The sequence below is a fragment of the Ursus arctos genome, unplaced genomic scaffold, assembly GCF_023065955.2.
Source record: "Ursus arctos isolate Adak ecotype North America unplaced genomic scaffold, UrsArc2.0 scaffold_3, whole genome shotgun sequence".
NCBI classification, from domain to species: domain Eukaryota; kingdom Metazoa; phylum Chordata; class Mammalia; order Carnivora; family Ursidae; genus Ursus; species Ursus arctos.
Window position 1 is genome coordinate 31853377 of NW_026622985.1, and position 26582 is coordinate 31879958.

Below are 26582 nucleotides of genomic sequence, written 5' to 3' on the forward strand. Positions count from 1 at the left end.
TTGTTTTTCCCTCAGTTTTATTGAGATATAATTGACTTATGACCTTTAGTTTTAGTATACAATGTAATGATTTTATATATGTACATATTGCAAAACGATTGCCACAATAAATTTAGTTAACATCCACCACCTCACACAGTTACAGTTTTTTCTTGTGATGAAAACTTTTTCTTTTAAGATTTTATTTATTTATTTGACAGAGAGAGACAGCGAGAGAGGGAACATGAGCAGGGGGAGTGGGAGAGGAAGAAGCAGGCTCCAGCGGAGCAGGGAGCCCAATGTGGGGCTCAATCCCAGGACCCTGGGATCATGCCCTGACCCGAAGGCAGATGCTTAATGACTGAGCCACCCAGGTGCCCCTGTGATGAAAACTTTTAAGGTCTACTCTCTTAGCAACTTTCAAATATAGAGTATACTGTTGTTAACTATAGTCACCGTGCCATACATTATATCCCCAGAACTTATTTATTTTATAACTGCAAGTTTCTACCTTTTGACTACCTTCACCTCTTTTACCCACTTTCCACTTTCCGATTCTGGGAACCACCAATCTGTTCTCTGTACCTGTGAGTTCAGTTTTTTAGATTCCTCATACGAGTGAGATCATACAGAATTTTCTTTCTCAGTCTGACTTCACTTAACATAATGCCCTTAAGGTACATCCATGTTGCAAGTGGCAGGATTTCCTTCTCTTTTGGTTGGATAATGTTGCATTATATATATATATATATATATATACACACATACATACACACACACACACACAATGATATGTGTGTATATATATGTGTGTGTATATATGTGTATATATACATATATATGTATATATGTATACATTTATGTATATATGTGTGTGTATATGTGTGTATATATGTGTGTGTGTATATACATATATATACATATATATATATATACATATATATACATATATATATATACATATATGTATATATACATATATATATATATATATATATATATATATACTGCATTTTCTTTATCTATTCATCTGTAGCTCAGGTTGCTTCCATGTCTTGGCTATTATCAATAATGCTGCATGAACACAAGGGTGCAGATATCTCTTTGACAGAGCGACTTCATTTTCTTTGAAGAAATACCCAGAAGTGGCATTGCTGGATCATATGATGTTCTGTTTTTAATTTTTTGAGGAACCTTCATACTGTTTTCCATAGCAGCTGCACATTTACTTTCCTAGTAAAAGTGCATAATGGTTCCCCTTTCCTCCACACCCTTGTTATTTCCTATCTTTTGGATAATAGCCATTTTAACAGGTGTGAGGTGATAGTTCACTGTGGTTTTGATTTGTGTATCCCTGGTAATTTGTAATGTTGAACACCTTTTCATTTACCTGGTGGACATCTGTATGTCTTCCTTGGGAAAAAGTATATTCAGTTCCTCAGCTCATTTATTATTAGATTGTTCATCTTTTGCTACTGAGTTTTAGGTATTAACCCCTTATTGGATATATGATTTGCAATTATGTTATCCCATTCTGCAGGTTGCGTTTTCTTTTTGTTGATTTCTTTTGCTGTGCAGAATCTTTTAGTTTAACGTGGTTCCACTTTTTTATTTATTTTTTGCCTTTGCTTTTGGTGTCAAATTAAAAAAAAAAATCATCACCAAGACCAAAATCAAGGAGCTGTGTTTTCTTCTAGGAGTTTTATGGTTTTAGGTCATACATTCAAATCTTTAATCCATTTTAAATTGATTTTCATGAATGGTATAAGATAGGGGTCCACCTTTATCCTTTGCATGTGACTGTCCAGTTTTCCCAACACCATTTATTGAAGAAACTGTCATTTCCTGACTGTATATTCTTGGCTACTTTGTCATAAATTAATTGGCCATATATGTGTGGATTTATTTTTGGGCTCTCTATTCTGTTCCATTGATCTGTGTTTCTGTTTTTATGCCAGTATCATAGTGTTTTGATGACTACAGCTTGTAATATAGGTTGAAATCAGGAAGTGTGATGCCTCCAGCTTTGTGCTTTCTCAACATTGCTTTGGCTACTCAGTCCTTTGTGGTTCCACACACATTTTAGGATTGTTTGTTCTATTTTGTTGAAAAATGTCATTGGAATTTTGCCAAGAATTGCACTGAAACTGTACATTGCTTTGGGTAGTACAAGCATTTTAACAATATTAATTCTTCCAATCCGTGAGCTTGGAGTAGTTTTCAGTTCATTTATATCTTCAATTTCTTTCATCATTGTTTTATAGTTTTTATTCTGTGGGTCTTTTTACCTCCTTGGTTAAATCATAGGTATTTTATTCCTTATGATACAGTTGTCAATGGGATTGTTTTCTTAATTTTTCTTTCTGATAGTTTATTTGTATGTAGTAATACAACTGATTTTTATATATTGATTTTGTGTCCTGCAACTTTACTGAATTCATTTATCAGTTCTAACAGCTTTTGGTGGAATCTTTAGGGTTTTCTGTATATAATATCATGTCATCTACAGATAGAAACAGTCTACTTCTTCTTTTCTAATTTGGATGCCCTTTTTTCTTTCTCTCTTTCTTTGTTTCTTTCTTTCTCTTTCCTCCTTTTTTAAAAGATTTTTAAAATTTATTTATTTGAGTGAGAGAGCAAGCAAGAGAGAACATGAGCAGGGGAGGGGCAGAGAGAAAGGGAGAAGCAGACTCTCCTGAGCGGGGAGCCTGACACAAGACTCCATCCCAGGACCCTGGGATCATATCCTGAACCAAAGATAGATGCTTAACCAACTGAGTCACCCAGGCGCCCCCTTCTTTCCTCCTTTTTGCCTGATTGCTCTGCCTAGGACTTCCAGTAATATGGTGAATAAAAGTGGCAAAGTGGACATCCTTGTGTTCCTGATCTTAGAGGAAAAGCTTCCAGCTTACCATTGTTGAACATGGTGTGAGCTGAGGGCTTGACATGTATGGCCTTTATTATGGTGAGGTACATTCCTTCTATACCTAGTTTTCTGAAAGAGTTTTTTTTATCATGAATGGATATTAAATTTTGTCAAATGCTGTTTTTGCACCCTTTTGAAATGATAATATGATTTTTATCCTTCATTTTGTTAATATCATGTACATTATGATCAAGTGGGATTTATTCCAGGGATGCAAGGATGTTTCAATATTTGCAAATAAGGCCCTCATTTATGTTTGTTTAAGTCACCATATGTCCCAATTTTCCCAGGACCATCCTGCTTTATACCTGTTGTTTTGGGGTCATTAAAAATAGAAACCCCTCAAATAAGCACATGAAAACGTGTTCACCATGGTTAGTCATTTGGAGAGTGCAAATTAAAGCCAAAATGAGATACCATTACACACTCACTACAACGGCTCAAATTATAAACACTGACCATACCAATTATGGCTGAAGTTGAAGATGTGGAGAAACTATACTTTTAATATGTTGCTGTAAAGAATGTAAAATGGTGCAACCACTTTGGAAAATTATTTGATAGTTTCTTAAAAACGTAAGTACACCTACCGTAACACCCAACCATTTTATGCCTAGATATTTACATGTGAAAAATGAATACATATGTCCATACCAAGACTGTTACATGAATGTTCATAGCAGCTTTCTTTGTAATAACTCTAAACTGGAAACCCAAATTTTCATCAATAGGAGAATGGACAAACAAATTATAGTATAGCCATACAGAGGAACACTATTCAGAAACAAATGGGAAAAAAACTATTGATACACATAACACATAAGAATCTCTATGTAAAAGAAGTCAAACAAAAGAGGACATAGTGTATGATTTTGTTTATATAAAATTCTAAAAAAAGCAAACTTGTAACCAAAATGAGATCAGTGTTTGCCTGGGGATAGAAAGGGGGGGATGAAAGGAGAGATTACCAAGTGACACAAAGAAACTTTTTGGGATGGTGAATATGATTATCATCTTGACTGTGGCAAGAGTTTCACAAGTATATGCCAAAACTTACCAAAGTGTAAATTTAAATAGGTGAAGTTTATTACATATCAATTATGCCTCAATTACACATTTTTTAAAATGCCATCTTTCACTCTCAAAGGTATTTCAGCTCAAATGTTGGTAATATTCTTTCTTAATCTGGGTGCTGATTTCATAGGTTTTTAAGTAGGGTATTGGTTTCATAGATTTATTCAGTTTGTGAAAATCCCCTTACAATATGTGTACTTTTCTACATTTATGTTATATTTCAATCAAAACACCACCCCCTGCAAAAAATAAGCCTGAAAGATTCCCCGAGGGAAACGCACAGAAAATGTTCCAGTTGAACTGGAAATTAAAGGATGACCCTATCCTTTGTATTTTTATTTTTATAATTCTAGAGAAAAGAAAACTAAGACTTACAAACATCTTGCAAAAAGCCATAAAAATAGTAAATATTTCCATGGGGACTCAGCTAGTTGTTTCTTTCCTGAAAAATCTATGTTCTTTCCTGTGCTTTTCAGGCCAGTGAAAGAACTGGTCTCTCTTTAATGAAGGATTATTATGTTAACAAACAATCATCTTATTTATGATCACCTCTCATATGTTTATGTCATAATACATGATCATTCACATTAGATTCATTCAGAGCCAAAGGATAATATTCATTTCAATATTCCAGCAAGATTTGGGGCACAAAGCAACTGACTCTTATCTATTAGTTCAGTGGTACCAATATGGTCTTTGGGGCAAGAAGCTGTAATAGAAAAGGATTTTAAGAAAACAAAAGACCTCCCACTAGTGGAGAATATAATACTGGAGATAGAGTGAAATGACCAGTGGAAAGTAGTAATATACTTATCAGCATTTTGAGATACAGTGAACTTAAGAAGAAAAACTCCATGCATTGATATGGATTTTTATGTATTTTGGTGCCAGCAACTCAGTGGAAATCTTTTCTCTGTGGAAGATTTTTTTTTTATTACCAGGGTAAAAAGAAACAAATAAATTTTTGATATTAAGTAGCAATTTGTATAGAAATTGATTAATATTATAAAATAATAAACTGACTTTTAAGTAATATGGCTTATAGCATTTTAATAAACACTCCTTAAAGATTAAGTTATATTAATATGATGCTTTGCATACAGTAGGCCATCAAAGTGGCATAGACTAATTTAGATTCATAGCTAGTTTAGGGGAAGCAGAGAGGGAGAAGGTAGTAAGGCAGATAGGGAAGAAGGGAAAAATAAGCATAGTAGAGCAAGAAACAGCAGAGAAATGTTCTGTTGGTTTCTAAAATAAATCATTTTTAGTGATCTTCAGCTGTTACTTGAGGCTCTTAGCTACTTCCAGAGTGTAGACGATTCTATGGGTTGCCTATTCAATATCTACATATTGAATCTACTTTATATACATATATTAAAATGACCCTGATTTTGTTCAAATAGCTGTCCTCCATGTGGCCATCTACTCAGAGTCTGGTCCCATTCCCAGCCCCAGAGGGTAAATCCTAATTAGTCTAGGACATTCTTATTTTCCTTGCCAGTAATTGTTTTGGAAAGGACACATGACCCAATTCTGACCAATCAGAAATGAGAAATCTGGGGAAGTTTCTAGGAAAGGATTTCTCACTCTTAGATAGGACACAAAAAAGATGCACCTTCCTCTTCTTTATTTGGGCAATATTATATCTAAATATGATTCCCAGAGCTGCTTCCACTTCTTTCCTATCATGAGAAACAAGTTTAGAAAAGTTGATACCTAGAGAAGAGCAAAACTGAAAATTGGAAAGAAACTAGGCCCTCGATGATGTCATTGAGCCACTAAATTATCCAGCCCTGGGGTTGCTACTAACCAGCCAAATGATCTTGAGGATTGATCTGGGCCTCAGTTTCCTCAATTATAAAAGGAGGAAGATGAACTTTTGACTTGATCCAACTGGGACCTTCAGCTCCATTATCATCCCATGGTTCTCGCAACTCATAAACCATTTCACTGAAGTTACTGAACTCTTCTGGCTGGTGAAAACATATAACCCAGGGAATGCAAACAACAGTAAACTCGAACATGATTTTTTCAGGGTAATTTCTAGGAACACGAGTTTTAAAAGTTGCCTAGGGCCAAGCAATTAAAAGATTTCCAGGCACTTCAAATATTAAAAGCTGGTACGTGCTCAGTGTTGACATAATGGAAGAAATACTTGGTAAGAAGCTCAAGTAAGTGCTGAGCAGCAGAACCTAGACTGGAACTCCCAACATTCCTGTTGTTACATTGATCACAATATAAAAAAAGTGTTGGGCTTAGCCAGGCAATCTCACCTCACCCATTTTTCTTTGGGCCATTAGACCTCCGTATTAAGGTATTTTGTAACTTGGTGACTTTCACGCTACTCTGACTTTACAGTTTTGAAATTTCAGCTTAGATGAGATGAAATGGAATTGTCTTTTGCACCAGGAGGTCACAAGGACTATTCTGTCTCTTTTGCTTTCTGTGGTGTAGCTGCTACTACCTGTTAACTAATATCCAATGTTTCAAAGCCATTTTCTCTTGGTCTAGGTGTGTTCATGTTTCAGAATTGCCTGACTTTTCAAGAATTTACTGTTATTATTTTCAAGGCAAAAAAATTAAAAAAAGGAAAAGAAAAGAAAGAAGGATTTTACATCCAATGGAGTTTTAAGCTAAATGAAATGCAAGGCCTATCCCACTCTTGGGAATCCCTGAGAAATAAACATTTTCCCCAATGGAATTTTTTTCTATTTTCAAGAATAACTATGAGTGTTTCCAAGTTATGGATAGAAATGGAAGTTTTTAAGTCTTAATCCGTCTAAAGCCTGCCTTATGTGTAGGCAAAGAAGTGGTGATTTTCAGATGTCTTGGGATGTTCCTATTAGTCCAGCATCTGCGCTTGAAATGCCTGCATAAGGCAGTTAACCTGTAATGTACAAGGTACTATGCTTTTATTTTATGCAAAAGTTAAAGTGCTATAGCCAGACAATTAAGCCAATAGAAATGTAGACATCACCTTAGAAAGCTTGGACGAAGAAAGCAAGTGATAGAGCTAGTGGTGGGAAGGGGCAGGTAGTAAATCCTGCAATTTGTGGCTTAAATTAAATTGTATCTTAGTTCCCTATCTATATAATGATAGTACATTGAATGCTTTTGACTATTAATAAAAGCTACCTGTTTATAAAGGACTTAAAATGTTATGAATTATTACAGAGCAAATATAAACTTGGGAATCTTAAAACTAATGATATTCTCACCGAATACTTTTAAAAAAGTGTTCAAAGTCTCTTTTGGTCATAATAGTTCTAACATTGCAAATAGCCCTGTCAAAACCCCAGCTTTTCTCTGACAAGAGTCTTCTTTGGAAGTAATGTTAGGCAAAGCATTTTCATCCCCCTGCCTCATTTCCTCTCCTTTGTCTTTTCCAAGGATGCCCTCTATCACAGGCATAATTCCACCCATAATTCTGTTTAGTCATAAATTCCACAGGCTCTCTGCAAGCTTTTCAGAGTTAGCTCATCACACCAGACCTGAATCCCTGAGCTGTTCCCTCAGACATCTATCTTCAACAGGCCTGGAGTCTCTGCTGTGCCTTGGATGCCTGGGCTCTCCTGAACTAGAACGAACGTTCTTTCTCCTCTCCCCCTTCCCCTGGTTGGCTTGTCCATGGATACAGCGTCTGCCTTAGTCGCCCTGTTTGCCTTCTCATCTTCCTTAGCTATGAGTAATGCCTCTCTTACAGGTCCTGCCAGGCCATCCTACAGAGCAAGTCATCAATACTTAGAACTGAGCACCAGACATTATTTTCCAGTATTATGGCTGGCCTCCTGGCTTAAACACTATTCCTCCTCCTTTCACAAGTAGTCCCAACTTTTGCTTGATCCACCTTTCCCCCATTTTAGTCAAATAGATAGGGTAGGCCTCTGTTATAAGCCCTAGAAGATGAAGTTTGGGACCCAAGAAAGCCTATTCCCACAGTGATTGATTCAGAGGTGGGAATGTGACCTAAAATGACCCAAGCAGAGAAAATGATAGGACTTCCCCTAGAAGTTTTAGGACAGTTGCCTTTTCTTCTTTGGTTAAATTTAAACCTGGAAGGTTATAACTGAAGCAAGTTTGACCTTAATATTTGCAGGTCACAGAACAATAGAACAAATAGAGTTCTATGTTCTAGACATAGAAACATATGCCTAAATATGTAAAAATTATAAAATAAACACAACGTTAAGTACGAATTGTTCTTTTCTCCTATCTGGATGAATATATTTTCATAATGATCTGTAAGTTCAGGTTCAAATTCTCAGATCTAGATTTCTAATTTGGAACATGAAAAGGTCACACATAGTTTGGCTCATCTCCTCTTCTCACTCCTGCCTTAATTCTGTACCACAAGAAGACTAATAAACCATGTATGAATACCTCAGGCTGTTTATTCGAACTCTATACACATCTTCTGCAAACAACTAACTCTTGGACCTAAAGGTAGGCAAACTGGCAATTTAGTTCACCCTTAGGTGGACACTCAAGGAAGAGGCCTACATAGGGCTGAGAATTAGCTTGGAAATTTTTGGCAGAGAATTCTTGGGTCTGTGGTACCCGGAATATAATCTAGAGGGATATGAGAAGATTCTAGGAGAGTACATGCCTTTGACTCCAGAGCTCTTTGCAGCATGAGGAGGGGGCATGGCTGGAGGAGAGCCAGAGAAGAGCTCTCTATAGTGCAAAGTCCAGGGGAGGGGATCCTTTTGCCTGGATCTAAGGGTAGCACTTAAATGCAGGAAACTATCTTACAATCATGAGGGTAGGACCTAGCTTAGAATAAATCTAACATAACAGAGAGGAATGAGCCAAACCAAGAGATGGAGGTAACTGGGTTATGGTTATATCACATGAGACTCCATATAAGCCACACCTGAAGCCAGCCTATCCTGGGACTATCCATTTTATGAGCTGATTCATTTGTGTGTGGGTTTTTTTTTTTTTTTTTTTTTTTGCTTAAGCCAATTTGGGGTGAGATTTCTGTCACTTGCCAACTGAAAGAATCATGTCTGATAGGCTTCTTAATGGTGGTGTGTGAATGACTCATGTCTGGGCTGCTCTGCTTCCTAAGACTCTGGGGTTAACCTTGATCTAACCAATCTCTGCAAATGAGGGAGTTCCCCTACCTCCTCCCATATACCCTTGTGGGGAGGGGGTTCCATGGCCAATGTCTTGACAGTCTCTTCTTTGTCAGGCCTATTTGCCTAGGGACCAGCCTGCCTCATACCTACATTCTCCTAGTTTGTAAATGGAAGGAGCTTTCAACTGCCAAACAATAATCCACTCGTTAAAGTATTGCTAAATTTATAACACCCAACAGTTGAGCCAACTGAAAATAGGCTTCAATGTGATAAACCACACAAAAAAAGACTGAAACAACCTAATGAACACTATAGTCTTAAAAGCATCATTTCTTCATTATCAGCATCCTCGGTAAGGACAGTCCGAACATGTAGAAAGGAAATAAATTCCCCCAATTTGAAAACTGGTCCTTCTGTTTACTGACAGGTTGCATTCATAGTTTAAGAAGATGTGTATTTGTGTACAAAGTTTTGTTTCCTAGTTCACATCTCTGGATGTTAGCCCCAGTTAATAAAAGCTCAGCTCAGAATTCCAGCCCCCTAGCAGAGACTCTAAACCCTAGAAATTGACTTCTTGAGGTCATATAGAACACTACCTGATAACGAATGAATGAATGAAAATACTTTATCAATTTCAATTGATACATTACTATTTTCCCTATGAAATCATGCCCCAGTGAAGTGTGTAATTTTTTTAACCAAGAAAAATATTGAGGATGGGGTCATACATGTATATTTTTAAAAATGAATATCACAACATAAACTTTTCAGGGCATTAACCCAACTACAAGGAATCCCTAGTTATTTAAGAAACAATGTCCCCTGCTCCCATAGATGGAGGGTATGTCTGCTCTATTCATACACATGCCTCATCACCACTGCATTCACCTTTGGCCATAGAGAAGAAGGGGATGGGAGCAGGAATAAAGTTGATGAGCAAAGAAACAAAGATGACAGACCAAGATGAGAGACCACAAAGAGACTTGCATACACAAAGCAAGAGTGATGGCCAAGGATCTTGATAGATTTCAGTTCCTGGTTCTACTCTCATCTGAGGTCCACCTTTAATTCCTGCCTATTAGCTCTGAGAAATTCCCCATAGACTTCCAAGAAAATGTCTTTTTTTCCCCGTCTTTAGGCTAGGTCTAGTAGGTTTTTGCTATTTCAAATGGAAATTCTTAACAAACATATGCTTTATAAAAGTTTGTCTTCTGGGGCGCCTGGGTGGCACAGTCGTTAAGCATCTGCCTTCGACTCAGAGCATGATCCCGGCGTTATGGGATCAAGCCCCACGTCAGGCTCCTCTGCTATGAGCCTGCTTCTTCCTCTCCCACTCCCCCTGCTTGTGTTCCCTCTCTCGCTGGCTGTCTCTCTGTCAAATAAATAAATAAAATCTTAAAAAAAAATTTTTGTCTTCTAATTTGTGTACAGTCATGGATTTTCAGCTCATTAAACTTTAAAGAAAATCTCAAGAGTGACTTGTTTTGGTCTGAGCATATCCCGAAATTCTGCAATTATTCTCACTTACACAAGAATTTGCTCTTGAGTAGAAAGAACAAGGAAGTCCTATTTAAAGCAGTCATTTTTACTGTGGATAATGTGAGTAGTGTAGTTTGCAATGTTCATGGAATTTTAAAATAAAGATCTTTCCCCTGAATTTCTCAGCAATAATGAGATCTCTAATCAATTGCTAAAAGTCCATAGTGACTCAAATCATCAGCAAACTTGAGGATATTGACTTTCACTTCTTGGTTTTAATGGTCTCTACACACTCTATATTTCAGTGATTCTAGCACACAATGAAGTGAGTAAAAGAAAAGAACTTTTCTATCTGCTCTTTTTTTTTCTAACCTTGATTTATTCCCCACACCTTCTTTTATTTAAAGTAAAAAACAAAAACAAACTTCTATAAAAACCCTCTTATCATTTAAACATTTGTATTAGTTTGCTAGGGGCTCCATAACAAAATACCACAGACTGGGTGGCTTAAACAAGAGGAGTTTAAGTAAACTCAGTTTACTCACAGTTCTGGAGGCTAGAAGTCCAAAATCGAGGTGTTGGCAGGGTTGGTTTCTCCTGAGGCCTCTCTCTTTGGCTTATAGATGGCTGTGTTTCTCCCTGTGTCTCCACATGGTCTTTGCTCTGTGCCTGTGTCCGAATCTCCTTTTCTTATAGGGACACCAGTCATATTGGATGAGGGCCAGCCTAATGACCTCGTTTAACCTTAATCATCTCTTTAAAATACTCTGTCTCCAAATACAGTCATGTTCCAAGGTACTTGAGGCTTAGGACGTCAACATCCTAATTTGGGGTGTGGGTGGGAGGACAATGCAGCCCATAACAACACTTAATCAATATTTTTTTGAGTACCTAATATGAACTATTTTAAGGAATTCCTCTCCCATGTTAGAGTTCCAAGGTGAGCAGCCCAGGCCATGTGGATGGCTGTGCTCCCCTACCACTGGCTTTCTCTCTGCACACGTGGCTCCTCTGGTTCTCACCAGCACCTCCCCATCACAGCCAGCAGGAGGGAGGAAAGGGAAATGCACACTCCTTTAAGGGCATGACCTGGAAGTTATACTTATTATTTCTGGTCAAAAGGCAGTCATAAATCCACTGGTGGCTTCAAGGAAGGCTGAAAAAAATGTCCATATCCAAGTAGTAGTGGGCCTAGCTAGAACACAATTCCCCACAAAGAGCAAATGGATATTAGGGGACAATTAATGGGGAGAGAGGCCATAAACAGGCAAAGACTTTATGTAATGTAGTGAGTGAGAAAGGGGCACTGGGTACAGAAGCAGCCAAGGCTGGCATAAGAAAGAGATGGAAAAAGACAGAGATGCACAGAAAGGTATAAACTAGAGACCAAAGACCAGAGAGAGGGCAAATGAGAAGGAAGTTGCCTGGGTTTCCAGAGCTTTTTAGATCCCAATTCTAACCCTTCGTGGGGGTACTCTCTTAGTCCTTATTTTTTAATTCTAAGTTGATTATAAATTCAAGTTTTAGTTTCTTTTCAGAGTGACTTTTCTATTAATAATGCCCACTTAACCTGCCAGACAAGTGCTTGCTTCCAACCAACAATTGAGAAGACTAGGTCTTATTACTCATTCTAACTGGAAAGTAATTGCCGTAATAACAAGTATGAAAAAAGCTTCACAGTTGTTTGATAATATACATTGATATTTTAACCATGTAACCACAAAAGAAGGCATATATTTTTTTTAAAAAAAGAAGAAAGGTATAAAAGAGGCTGAAAGTTATTGGCAGGGCTTGCTAACCCTGTTAAACCCTTCTATTTTTTTAAGTAAAATGTCCTTTTAAAGAAATAGTCCTCAGGGGCACCTGAGTGGCTCAGTCGGTTAAGCACCTGCCTTCAGCTCGGGTCATGATCCTGGAGTCCTGGGATCGAGCCCCGAGTTGGGCTCTCTACTCAGTGGGGAGTCTGCTTCTCCCTCTCCCTCTGACCATACCCCCTGCTAGTGCTCTTTCTCTCTCAAATAAATAAATATCTTTAAAAAAAATAAAAAAATAAAGTAGTCCTTTTAGAAAAGGTGCCACAAGAAATAGAAATTGTCACCACAGAATTGTAGTTTTTTAGCAATAAGGTTTTTTTTTATGGTATGATAAATGCATGCAAAATATTTCAATCAAAAATTTTGATCTAATAGTGGTTATTGAAAGCTACAAACTCAGATGATCATATAAAAGTTTGAAAGGGAAATTGATGTACTTTATTTCCTAAATAGGTTTCTAAATAGTAGTCCATAAGTATTTCTGGGTAAAAATAAATCTGAGATTCCAAAATTTGTTTACTCTGTAATCAATGTCAGTGAAAATGCACCTGAGACAGCTAGATTTTGCTCATGGGTCCTTGGACGTTGGCCACCCAACTTTCATACCCCCTTCTTAGCAGCACCCAGTTTCCTCTGAGAAATTACTTCTTCTGCTTTGAAAATGCTCCTGGTATACTTAACTGGTATATTAAGGTCTTTTCCCTGCCACTATGGGTGAGAAAGGGGCCTTTGGATTCTATGACCAGATTGGAGCTGGGGGCCAGCACTTAATGTAAGCTAGGTCAACTGATAGCTAATGCCTGGGCATTTAAGTCTTAAATAGAGTAAAAATGAAACTAACGTTGGTAGGATTTACCTATTCCTGCACTGGCAATTTGCTCATTGAACCTAGGCACAGGCCTCCAAAGATTTGCATAAATTCTATGATTTTTCATATAATTTCATTGTCCTTATATTCAGCAGTTGTTTTCTATCTGAAGGTTCTGATTCATCTTCTATCTACTGATTTATAAATTGACCACATTGAGCTATGATATCAAAACTAAACACACACACACACACTACCACCACCACCACCATCACCACCAACGACAACCTTACAACCTATGAAAGAATTTAGGCAGGAAGTACCAACAAATGGAAAGATGGATAGAAAGAGAGAAGTGTAAATAAAGTTGTTACAGAGTTTTCTGAAAGTTTTCAAAGATCTTTACAAACATGGTAATTGTCCCCAACAGAAAAAAAAGAGGGGGGAGGAAGTATCAGAGTATCATAGAAAAAATAGTTCAACTTTATCAGTATTCAAAGAGAAATAAAACTAGATACCAACGTTTCCTCATAAAATTGAAAGTGATTTCAAACATCAGTACTTTGAAGAGCTGGTGAGATAAGCATTTTCATAAACTTCTAGTGGATGTATAACTGGCTATAAGTTTTCAGGAAAGCAATGTAGCAATATGCAACAAGAACCACCCAAAATGCTCATAAATTGTGCGAGTCAGGCAGGTAGAACCATTATGAGGGTTACAGAATATGGGATTTATTATATGAATAGAGCTGTTGGTTGTGGGAAAAGTTCAGATGGGGGTTTGAGAATCAGAGAAGGAGTCACTAACCAGTACTCAAGCACTGGGGTGAGTGGACGAGGCAGAGTAAATCTGAGAAACATGCAAAAGGGGGTTTGTGGCGATATCTCTGGGAGGCCATTGCCTTTGAGGATCCCCAGTCAGACAGGGTGACTGATCGTGGGCCGCTATCCATCAGCAGGGCCAAGGGACAGGAAGAAAGGCTGGGTGTCGAGGTGCCAGGAGAAGAGTGGGGACAACCAGGAACCTGCCGAGCAGCTCAGTTTCTGACAACAAAGATCTTCAAAGGGTAAGTCACGCTGCTAGCTCACTTCTTCTGCCCACACTTCATATGAGTTCCTCTTTTGGCCAATTCTACCTCTTAGTGTGCAAGGTAGGGAATTCTGGATAATACAGTTTCCAGAGTAACCAAGTTGACAATAGAACAACCTAGCACTCATATCTTTTGATCCTGTGGTCCCATTCTACATTTAGGAATGGATCCTAATGAAGTGGAAAATGTAGCCAAAGATTAAATAAAAATATAAAATGGCTGTCATATTTAAAACAGACAAAATTAGAAATAAGTTAATTTCCAGGACCAGGGGAAAGAGACTAAGGTAAGACACAGACACGACTGGCATGCATTCATTTAAAAATTTATTTCAAATGACCTTTAATGACATGGTTGTGTCCTCATGATATATAATGAAAAAGTAGACACAAAATTGTATCTGCATTAGAATTATGATTTTGGAAACATATGTGATTTGACTTTCTTTTTATATATCCTTATACCCTTCCTTATTCATTCTTCACAAAGCAACCAAAGTCATCTTTTAAAAATGTGGACCAGACCATGTATCTTCCTTGCTTAAAATCCCAGTATGGCTTTCCAATGCACCTGGAACAAAATCCAAACCCTTCCCATAGTCTGCAAAGTCCTTCATGGTCCTGCCTTTGCCTTGATCTCTGATGGCTCTTTGTTTGGCTCATTTAACTCCAATCTCACCGGGCTTTGGACAACTCCTAGGCTAGGCTAACATTCTCCTACCTTGAGGGCTTGGCAATTATTACTTTTGCTTAACATGCCCTTCTCCCAGACCCTGACTGACCCCTTCTCATTACTCAGATCTCAGCTCAAATGTCACCTCTTTTAAGAGGCCTTTCTCTGAGCACCTCATCTACTGTGTCTCCATTCCCCACCCCACCCAGCAGTCATTCTCCATCTCGTTACCCTGCTCATTTTTTTCCTTAACTAAAATTATTGTGCTTTTTACTTAGCAGTCTACCTCACTAGAAAGCAGGGCCCACAAAAGCAGGAACATTATCTGTCACATTCATTGTTGTACCCCTGTGACTCTAACAAAGCCACTAAGGCTCACCGTGTTTTCACTGGATTAATGGATAAATGGACAAATCAATTTTCTGAGTTTTCTACAGTGAGCATCTTCCCTTTTATTGTAAAGAAAAGCTTTTGGAAAGAATATGTTGCTTGAAGGGCAATCTTGTGTCAGGAGGGAGTTCACCTGTTATATAATTTAAGCTCTCCCAATTGTTATATCTAGTGATTATCCAGGACTATTTTGGCTGTTGTATTCCCTTTAAATGATAGGTAGGAGTCTCCACGCTACAGAAAAAAAAAAAAATTGTGAATTCAGTGTCAGCAAAAGCACAGGAATTTGTAAAGCCTTCTCCCGGATAAATCATGTCATGTGTAGCAATTAGGTAGCCAAACCTGCTTTACCATGATAACACTAGAACTCCCAGAGATTGTGAACTCAAAGCCCATTTTAGGGCTACAACCGCCTCCCCTCCTAGCTCAGTGTTCAGTGACTCTTAGCACCTCTGTTTTGCCTTATCAGCGCCACCCATCCAGCCACAATTCTACTCTGTTCAAGACTCTCAGGGGCGCCTGGGTGGCTCAGTCGTTAAACGTCCGCCTTCAGCTCAGGGCGTGATCCCAGTGTTCTGGGATTGAGCCCTGCATCGGGCTCCCTGCTCCGCTGGGAGCCTGCTTCTTCCTCTCCCACTCGCCCTGCTTGTGTTCCCTTTCTTGCTGGCTGTCTCTCTCTCTGTCAAATAAATAAATAAAATCTTAAAAAAAAAAAAAAAAGACTCTCAGGCCCTCCCGGCTTTGTGTCCTACCCTAACATGACCAAGAAGCCACCCACCCTGAGTGGTTAATCCTAAGCTTCCTTTTCTCTATCCTTCAAACTCTCTTGAGAAAATCTCAACTATAGAGAAATCCAACTGCTTATCTTCTCCGTGTTAGTGTCTTGGCTTTAAGCTGTCTTCAGAGGAACAAAATTTTATCTCCTTTTGCTTTAGATTGCCTTTTTATGTTCCAGTCTTTGGATATCCCTTGTTCACTAGGAACTTAAATACAATGGAAGAGGAGAGGCAAGGCTTTGTGATGTCAAGCTTTGGAGCCCAAACGTTTTCACCTTCCCAATCCAACAACACACACACACACACACACACACACGCAAGGGTGGGAGACAGTACTCTGATATGTTCGGTTTTTTTGGAGCCTTCCCTCTACCGCAGTGGCCAAACATCATCCAGGCAGCTGACATATGGTTCACTCACTTGGCTGAGAACCAACAGAAAAGGGTAACACCAGCCAGGTCTCTAGTCTGGGGAAGTGTTTCATTCTTCCTTGGATAGGGCTAAATTTTATGTGTAAGAAATAAAAGCATCCGAGTAGAGCTTTAGTTAGATTTTATCCAGAAGACAGAGTAAACAGATGCACCTATTTCTCAAAAATTCATTTTGGGGGATTTTTCATAAGACAGTCTTTTCCAAAATAATCAATGACAAACTTCTAACACTTTCCGATGGTTGATGGGTTTAACTATCTTTAGCAAGGATGAATTCCACTGAAGGCAGATAAATAGACAACTTTATGACAGGTAACTCTCCAGCCTGGCCTGTTCTGTACTAACTTGACACTGAATTTTGTGGCAAATGAAACTCTGTGTGACAGGTTTCTTTTTTAGACTCTGAAACTGGCAGCTATTTTGTTCAGTTTTATGGTTATATAAATTTTGTTATCTGCCTCAGCAATTTTTCATGCTTTCCATGTCCCCCTAAGAGAAAGTAGGCAATCATCAGAAAGTAGCCATGGAGAACTTCCTCTTGCCTATTACTGAGTGCTGCTGGAGAAAAATCACCATATTACACAGATTGATTTCTCTATAAATTTGTGGATACCCACTTCAGCTGGGCTCACAGCATTCCCTGTCAATCTTCTGTTTCTGAATTCACTTCTTTCTCTTATTCTCAACAGCGACTTTTTCAAACCTCTGTTACCAACAATCCAATTCTTTCTTTATTCTCAGGAAAAGACTGTATGACTTACTTGGCATAGAAAATAAAAGCCATCTGAAACACACTCTCTCCATACTAACTACAGTTATACAAAACTAGTCTAGATCCAACTCTTCCCCCTTTCTTTCTATTACCATAGAAGAGGTCTCCCTCTTCTGCTTAAAGTTCATCACTCTGTGACAGGTGGTCTGTAAGATGGCTCCCAAGCATCCTCACTTATTGATATTCATGCCCTTGTGGTATCCCTGCCCCTCCAAAGAAGGTTGGAAATAGGTGACTTATTCCAACAAATAGAACACAGTGAAAGTAATAGAATGTCACTTCTTGTTAAAAATGTTATAACTTCTGTTTTGGGTATTCTCTAGTTCTCTCTTGCTTTTTCACTTACTGACCCTGAAGGAAGCCAGCTGCTATGTTGTGAGCTGCCCTGTGGAGAAGTTCATGTGCCTAGCAAGGCCTCTGGCTGACAGCCAGCAAGGAATAGAGGCTCTTAGTCCAAAGCCTGTGAGGAAGTGAATGCTCATAATAACCACATGAGCAAGTTTAGAAACAGATCCTCTCCCTTCCCCCCACTGTTGAGTCATCAGATGAGACCACAGTCCAAGCAAGTAGCCTCACAGCAACTCCATAAGAGATCTTGAGCAAGGTATACCCAGTTAAGCTATGCCCTGATTTCTGACCTACAGGAACTGTGAGATAATAAATATTTGCTGTTTTATGCTGCTAAATTTGGAAGTAATTTATTATGTAGCCACAGATACCTAATACAATCTTGATCTATGCTCTGGGTACTTCTCACCTGCTTCTTTTTTCCATATCTTCAAATCTTCCCTCTCTACCCACTCCTTCTAATTAGCAATTACACATGCTAAAATGATTTTTTAAAAAATAAAATCATCAATTCCAATTCCCCTTCCTGGTACAGCTGTATTTCTCCCTTCCTCTTAGGGCCAAATTTCTTCAGTTATCCACATTCATTTTCTTTCCATTCCATTCACCCCCTATTCATTCCACTGCAATGTAGTCTTTAGCCCCATGAATTCCACAGAAACTTCTCTTCCCCATGTCTCCAGCGTATCCAATGCGAATTTTCAGGCCTTATTTTGCTTGACATTCAGTTCACCCCATTCCTCTGAAAAATGTTTTCCTTCCTTCCTATCAATTATACCAAACTCCCTGTTTTTCCTCCTATCTTTTGGAATATTCCATTTCAGCCTCTTTTGCAGGCTCCTTCTTAGTCTGCCCTAAAAGCTTGTGCTTTTCGGGGCTCAGCCCCAGATAGTCTGCACTTCTCTGTACACACCATTTGGGCAATCTTGTTTCCTAATGAATCCCAAATTGATATCCCCAGCTCTTTTCTGAGCTCGAAACACATATATCCAATGGCTTTTCTCAGCAAATACAGAACTGAACTTGTCCTTAAGTACTACCTCCAGCCTCCTTTTTTTTTTCTTCTACCCTCGCAGATGATATTACTATTTGGCCATTCTTGCCTAAACTAGAATAGTAGTCAGCTTGACTTCCATCTGTCTGTATATGCAATTATTATCTTTCTCTTTTCTTAATAGTTTACAATTCTGTCCACTTCTCTCCATTCTTAATGCCACAACCATGGCCAGGACACTATAATTAACTGTTGCCTGGGTAACTGTAGCAGGCTTTTGATTGGTTTCCAATTCATTGTTCTTTCTGCAGTCTAAGGAATTGTTTCAAAATACTTTAAGAATGTCCATTCCCTGCTTAAAATTCTTCAGTGTCTTCCCATTGCCCTAGGATAAAGTCAGTTTTATGTCAGAGCTTATGGGTAGTGTGACCATTTAATTTATCATCCAAATAGGGCACTTTGGAGAGTGAAAGGGGGTACTGTTAATAATTATGAAGGAACAGGTGTGTAAACTGAGAACATCTGGGAGAATGGGATGTAAGTTTATCTTATTTATAAAGCCTTGTAAGATCTGGTCTCCAACAACCTCTGAAACCTATCTCCTGTGCTACCACACACTAGCCATTCTGAGCTTCATTCAGTTCCTCGAACTCACCATAATCTCTCTAACTTATGAGCTTTGGGACATATTGTTCTGTTTGCCTGGGAAACTTCTCAACCCTCCCATTCTTCTGAAAAACTCCTATTCATCATTCTCAATTTAAATGTCCGGAGAGATTTTACCTGACCCCTAGATTCCTCTCCTGTAGGTTCCTAAAGCTCACAGCACACTTCATATCATACCTCTTCCTTCTCTGTATTATTTATAATTACTTACCTGAGGATTATTTCATCCCCAGAGATTCTGACTCAATTGTTCTGGTGAAAGTCCAAGCAATGGTACCTAATAAAATCTCACTGTGTGATTCTAATGTAAAGCCAGGATTGCAAATAGTACTCTAGAGCAGCTCTGTCCAACAGAACTTCTTGCAATGATGGAAATGTCTGCTTTGTCTGTCTTCTTTGTCCAATAGGGTAGCCATTAACCCCATGTAGCTAGTGAGTTTTTGAAATGTGGCTAGTGCTTCTGAAGAACTGAACTTACACTTTTACTTTTATTTAATTCTATACATGTTATTTTTTTTAATTTTTAAAAGATTTTATTTATTTTATTTAGAGAGAGAGAGAGCACGTGTGTGTGCAAGCAGGGGGAGGGGCAGAGGGAGAGAAAGAATCGAAGCAGGCTCCACACCAAAGTGGGGCTTGATCTCACAACCCCGAGATCATGACCTGAGCTGAAATCAAGAGTCAGCCACTTAACTGACTGAACCACCCAGGCACCCCTTAATTGTATACATTTTAAATTTATACTTGTGACTAGTGGATATCAACAGTGCAGCTCTGGAGCAGTGGCCCACAAACTTGCACGTACATCAGAATTACCTGGAGGGCCTGTGAAATCACAAATCTTGGGGCCTCACCTCTAGAATTTCCGATACAGTAATTCTGAAGTGGGGCCTGAGAATCTGCATTCTAGCCCATGAGCCTGAGAATCTGAATTCTAACCAGTTCCCAAATGGTCCTGATGCTGCTAACCTTGGGACCACACTTTGAGAACTACTGCTCTGGTCTTGTTGAAATACAGACTCTAAGGTCCCATCCTAGTACTACCAAATCAGAATCTACATTTTTAAAAAAATCCTCACATTATTTATATGGACATTGAAGCTTTTTTATTGAGGTACAATTGACATACAATATTCTATTACTTTTGGGATGAACATTAGAGAACCATTAAAGCTTTCATTTAGATGGTCTTATGTAAGTCAGACAATTTCATGTTCACCCTGTGAATATGGCTTTTGTGCTATAGAATTATTGTCATAACTTCATGTAACTTTCATCCTTCAAACCGGTTTTTAGAAAAAAAGGGTCAAATCATGTGTGTGGCCCTACTCGTTGCCTCATTAATTAATCCTCCTCTGGGTCTAAATTTCCTTCTTGAAAACGTAGAAACCCTAACAATAAATACACAGTGCTTTACATAAACCAAACACTTGGTATTCTCTCTGGTTTGTTTTCTGCTTGCGAAGTTTTTCAGTCCATTAGTTAGGCTTTTCACAGGTTGCTTTTTTTTTTTTTTTTTTAAGATTTATTTATTTTTTTAAAGAGAGAGAGAGTCTCAAGCAGACTCCATGCTGAATACAGAGCCCAATGTGGGGCTTGATCTCATGACCCTGAAATCACAACCCTGAGATCACAAATTGAGCTGAAACCAAGAATTAACCCCTGTGTTAATTTCCCAAAGCAAGAGCTGGCTACAACTTTACCAAAGACTCGGGGAATCTATGGAATGGAAACACTTGCAGAAAACCAGCCACTGCATACAAGTGCTTCAGGAGTCCACAGCTACATCTTCCCAAGGAATATTCTTAACTTTGACTTTATTCCTTGACATGTCGCTAAAATGTACTTCACCTGCCCCACCCTCAACCCCTGCCTTCTGCTCCATGTTGATGCCTCCTCCAAATTACCACCTAACCAGAACACAAAGAGAAAAATCTAGTTTTCCCCTCTTGTCCTGGTGCAAAGCCTACCCCGCTCGTGGTGTCATTTGCAGTCTCGCTCCTTGGAGTCCTTGAAACTCTCCAATCTAGAAGAGATTTTGGCTTTATCTTTGCATAGTCAAAATCTTCACGGGAGATTTCTAATCACCACTCCCCTCACCCCACAAACTTACTTGCCTTCAGAGGCACTTAGTGAAATGGAAAAATGCTGTAGGGTTTCAAAAATGCTAAAATTCTGGCTGCAGATACAGCACTCTTTCCACATAAAATAGTTTTGTTCATTCACTCAGGTGATAGATCCTGCTGTCAGAAAGTCACATGTGTGATGGCTGTACTTTAAAAAAATATTGGCGGTCATTTGTGCGTGCGTGCTGTACGAGTACAAAGAATGACTCAACATTGAGTCAAATGTCCCTTTTTACTTCTCATTTTCCTTTTTCAGTATCTTTGAAAAGTTTCCTGCTTCTTGACATAATTTCAGTGAAATTAAACTTGAACAAAGTCTTTTCATCAGGCAGTGAGGGAACAAACAGATATTCAGTGGGGGAAAGATGAAGCTCAGCTTATGCCTCACACCATACACAAAAATTAATTCAAGATGGATTATAAACCTACACATAAAATGGACAACTATAAAGTTTCTAGAAGAAATCATAGGAAAATATCATTGCAATCTTGGGTAGGCAAAGATTTCCCAAGGAAAGCACAGAAAGCACTAACCGCAAAAAAGAAAAGAAGAATTGGTAAATCAGAGTTCATGAAAGTTAAACACGTTCAAAAGACACTGTTGGAGAGAATAAACAGACAAGCCACAGACTGGGAGAATATGTTTGCAACACATACATCTGACCAAACACTTGCACCCGAAATATATAAAGAATATCTACAACTTAATAATAACTTTAAAAAACCCCAATTTTTTTAATAATAATTTTTTTATTATGTTATGTTAGTCACCATACAGTACATCCCAAGTTCTTGTTGTAAAATTCCATGATTCATTACTTGCGTATAACACCCAGTACACCATGCAATACGTGCCCTCCTTACTACCCATCACCAGCCTATCTGGGAAACAAACGGAGGGCTTTAGAGGAAAGAGGGGTGGGGGATTGGGATAGGCCCGTGATGGGTATTAAAAAACCCCAATCTTAAAGATAGGCCAAAAGATTTGAACAAACACTTCATAAAAAATATATATAAATGGCCAGTAGACACTGGAAAGATGCTGGACATCATGTTCCATACAATTTTAAAGCACAATGAGATACTACACACCCACTAGCTAGAATGGCTAAAAGTAAAGAGAAGAAAAACTCTAAACTCTCGTATATTGCTAGCGGGAGTATAAAATGATGTAACCACTCTGGAAAATCGTTTGGCAGTTGCTTATAAAGTTAAATATACTCTTACCATACATCCAGCAATCCCATTTCTAAATATACACCCCAGTGAAATGAAAGGATGACTGCCCAGACACGTATATGCAAATGTTCATAGCAGCTTTGTTCCTGGTAGTGCTAGATTGGAACCACCACAGTTATCCATAAACAGGAGAATGGGTAAACAAAGTGGGATATAATCATAGAGTAGAATACAACTGAGTGATAAAACTAACAATTGATGCAACAGCAAGGATCAATCTCCCAGCGTTATGCCTTAGTAAAAGAAGTCAGACTCAAAAGAGTACACACTGTATGATTTCACTTACATGAAGTTCAAGGACAGGTAAAAATAATCTATGGTTACAGAAATTGGAAGAGTAGTTGCTTGGGGGTGGAGGGGTGGGAATGACCGGGAATGGGCTGAGAGAACTTTCTGCAATGATAGAACATTCTATCTCTTGTGTGAGTTTTGTCTCACACAATTCTGCCAATGGTCAACTACTCAATGGTGGTGATGGATAGCAGTTTATATGTGTTGTCTAGTCAGGTAAAACTATGTTGCTATGAATTGTCTGAATTTTGCTAAGCATTGCTGCAGATTTATTTTAACTAAGGTGTTCAACTATAACATACTGTAAATTTGTTTTAGAAAATTACAGGTTTTTGGGGTGCCTGGGTGGCTCAGTCTGTTAGGTGTATGCCTTCGCTTGGGTCATGATCCCAGGGTCCTGGGATCAAGTCCTGCATCGGGATCCCTGCTGTGGGGAGTCTGTTTGTCCCTCTCCCTCTGCCCTTCTCCTGCTCTCTCTCTCTCTCTCTCTCTCTCTCTCTCAAATACATAAAATCTAGAAAGAAAGAAAGAAAGAAAGAAAGAAAGAAAGAAAGAAAGAAAGAAAGAAAGAAAGAAAGAAAGATAGATGATGGGTTTTCAACTCACTCTCTTCAATGCTTTTCACAATGTGTGACCCCCTTATGTGTTTTATTTATCTTTATCTTCCGATATGAAATGTCTTCAACATGTTGTCCCTTGCTACCAAAATCCCCCCCAGTGCATCACAACCCAGTTCAAGTGCCATTTCCTCTGTGAAGCTGTTATTCCTCCTGCAGCTAACATAGCTCTCAGTTCTTTCCTAAGCTAGGGAAGCATTTTCTCTCTAGTACTAATTCCCACGATGATGAAACAGCTTAAAATATACCTGGAGCTTTGTTTCTGGAATGACCTCCTTTTCTAGAATGTAGGCCACACAGGTTTAGCCACACAGAAGGTACTCAAGTGCCTAAATAAATACATGAACTAAAAAAAAGTTTAATCTCATATAATGTGGATTTCCTTCCGCTGAACTCAGAGTATACACATAAGAAGATAAATAATTTAAACGTGTCCAAATAGATCTTGCCTTAACTAAAAAGAATAATTATAGGAAAATTTGAATGATACTTTAACTTTTAAACTCTTATGGTAAAAAATATATTGTTTTCATAACCAAGGTTATTTTATACATTACAATCATTATACTAGAGAAAGTTCAACAAAATAAAACAAAAGTGATTGAGAATTTCCTCCTTACTATCAAAAGAGAAGAGACTGGTTTGATTAGAAGTATCTCTTTTCAATAAGCATGTCCTGCTTATCTTTGGTAAGAAGTTAAAAGATAGCTCTATATTTCAGATTATTTGGGGCAGTGACAAACATTTAGCTTATTCATTAATGAGAATGTTTTATACTTTCATTGCAGAAGTTAGTTGTATTATGTGATGTGAGAGCTTTTAATATGTATGAGGGACTGTTGTGAAATAAATGTATTTTTGGTTTTCAGTGGTTACATTCTGTACTTGATGACTGAGGTTTATATCAGTCAGTCCTGTATTATAATAACAATAACAGAAATATTGCTAATAAGTGATGATTCATTACACTGGATGTACAAACTCGGCTTCATGAATTTGCTAATTGTTTTTCCCTGTTCTGGACAGGGACAGGGACATTCTTATCACATGAATATTTCAAAGGCCCTGCCAAATAAGTTCATAAAGAAAGTAGGAATTAATATAGTAGTAAACAAAGTACAGTAACACAAATATTCTACACATCAGATACTAAGGTAAAGCTAGTGACTAAATTGAAAACCACCAGAGGGCAGCTTAAGACAAAAGTGATGGATACTTTAAAGAGTATGGTAATATTTTTAAAGTAATTCCAGTAAGTTAAATACGATAGATACAGAGGAGAGAAAGTAACAAAAGACACATTTAATAAAATATTTTAAATTTTCAATTATAATAGATGTTTATGAATTTAGCATATTTGTATATTCTATATTCCGTGTACTTTTTAGTTGATCTTCAAATATGAATGTGAATTAAAATCCCCTTCCCCCATTTCTTTGGCAGCAGCTAAATTGGCTAGGAGGTCAGGCCACTTGGCCAATATTAAAATTTTTTAAATGTGATCTTAGGTTTTCCTCCCCATGGTAGATGCTTTTCCTAAGAAAGAAGTCATTGACACCACTAATTTGTTTCTTTCTAATTTAATGGAATCAATGATGAAAATTAAGATGATGATGATTCTCTTTTAAGTACTTTTCATAATTTTAAATAATTGATGTATGCAGCTGTTTGCTTTTTGTCTCTACCTCTTGTTTGAATACTCCATCAGGTCAAGGACATGTACTTTAAGGACCTTGCCAAATACAGTGGCTAGGAAGTTGGCTTTCAATAATTATTTGTTGTTTCAATTAGGTAATTAACTGTAAATTCTTGAGGGACTAACATTTCTGGAGACTATTCCATGTTTTCATGTAGTCAACAGCAATACCTCTGTCTACCCATCCACACACCTATTCATTCATCCATCCATCCATCCATCCATCCATCCATCCATCCATCCATCTATCCATCCATCCACACAGACATCTAACCCTCAAAGAGAATCTTCAGAAAGGATTCCGTTCTCTTTGGTAATTGAAAAAGAAACCTTCTCAGTGAAGAATTCCCAGTTCAAAGATCTTCCTTCTAGAATAAAATAAAATTGCTTGAGGAATCTTTACAATAATGGCGGCCTCATTTTTAAAAGACTGACAGCTTTCCTTCTTGTTGGCCAGTTCCATGGTGAGAGTGCACATGGGCTCATTATGCTGTTTCCCTCCCTAAAGCTCTGGTTGCTGGTTAAGAACTACCTTTTGACAAAGTAAAAGATGAAGCCTTTCCTTTTTTTACAGGATTTATGTTATTTATCTTGTAATGTGTCAGAGTTTCTGAAGAAAATTCATTGTCACTCTTGTGGCTTCTTAATAATAAAATATGAATCTTAGGACTCTGCCCTGGACCATGATCTCTTCTCACTTCTAAGCCCCACAACCTTAACCATCGTCTCTATGCCTATGCCTTACAAATTTGTACATTAAGCCCTGGCTGTTTCCCAAAACTTCAGACTTTTGTGTCTACCTGGATGATCCACAGCCACTTTCTACCTGTAGTGAGGAGGAAAGGAAAGGGAAGAAAAGGGAAGGAAATGGAGAAGAGGGGAGAGGGTATAGAGAGATTGGGTATTTTTGTAGAGTTTACTTTCTACCTCTCCTCCTCCTTAAAAACTGTGAAAAGGATAGAGACTTCTAGAAATTTTTGGCATCCATCAACAGCAGAGGCTTTTCTTCCTTCCATCTAGATATCTGGGAGGAAGATGCCATTCAGAGAGCCCAGAGACAGCATGAGGCAGCCAAGGTAGAGTAAACTGTCAGGGTCTTGTTTTTAGCCAAAAAGAGAGGCTGAAGAAGATACCCGCCCTCCCCCGCAAGTTCTTCAAAACCTACATGAGGCCGAGAGAAGATACAAATTTCCATATCCTGAGGCTTGGGGATGCTAAGGATTGAGCCAGTGGTCTGCCAGAAGTCACTGTAAAGGGATCACCTAGGACTGGGGGCTAGGTGGTAGAAGGACATCAACCTCCCCAAGAGGGC

General features: G+C 38.3%; 1 protein-coding gene across 4 annotated transcripts in view; it reads left to right on the forward strand.

The window, feature by feature from the left end:
* Positions 1–26582, forward strand: part of CDK14 (cyclin dependent kinase 14) — a 701485-nt gene that overhangs the window by 82051 nt on the left and 592852 nt on the right. For 2 of the 4 annotated variants that reach the window (XM_044386363.3, XM_044386366.3), the window contains one exon: positions 14118–14228. The exons of 1 other annotated variant lie outside the window; for it this stretch is intronic. The gene's annotated coding sequence lies outside the window, so the exon portion shown is untranslated. The remainder of the gene's footprint in view (positions 1–14117; positions 14229–26582) is intronic. One more of the 4 variants, XM_044386367.3, reaches the window with a different exon arrangement.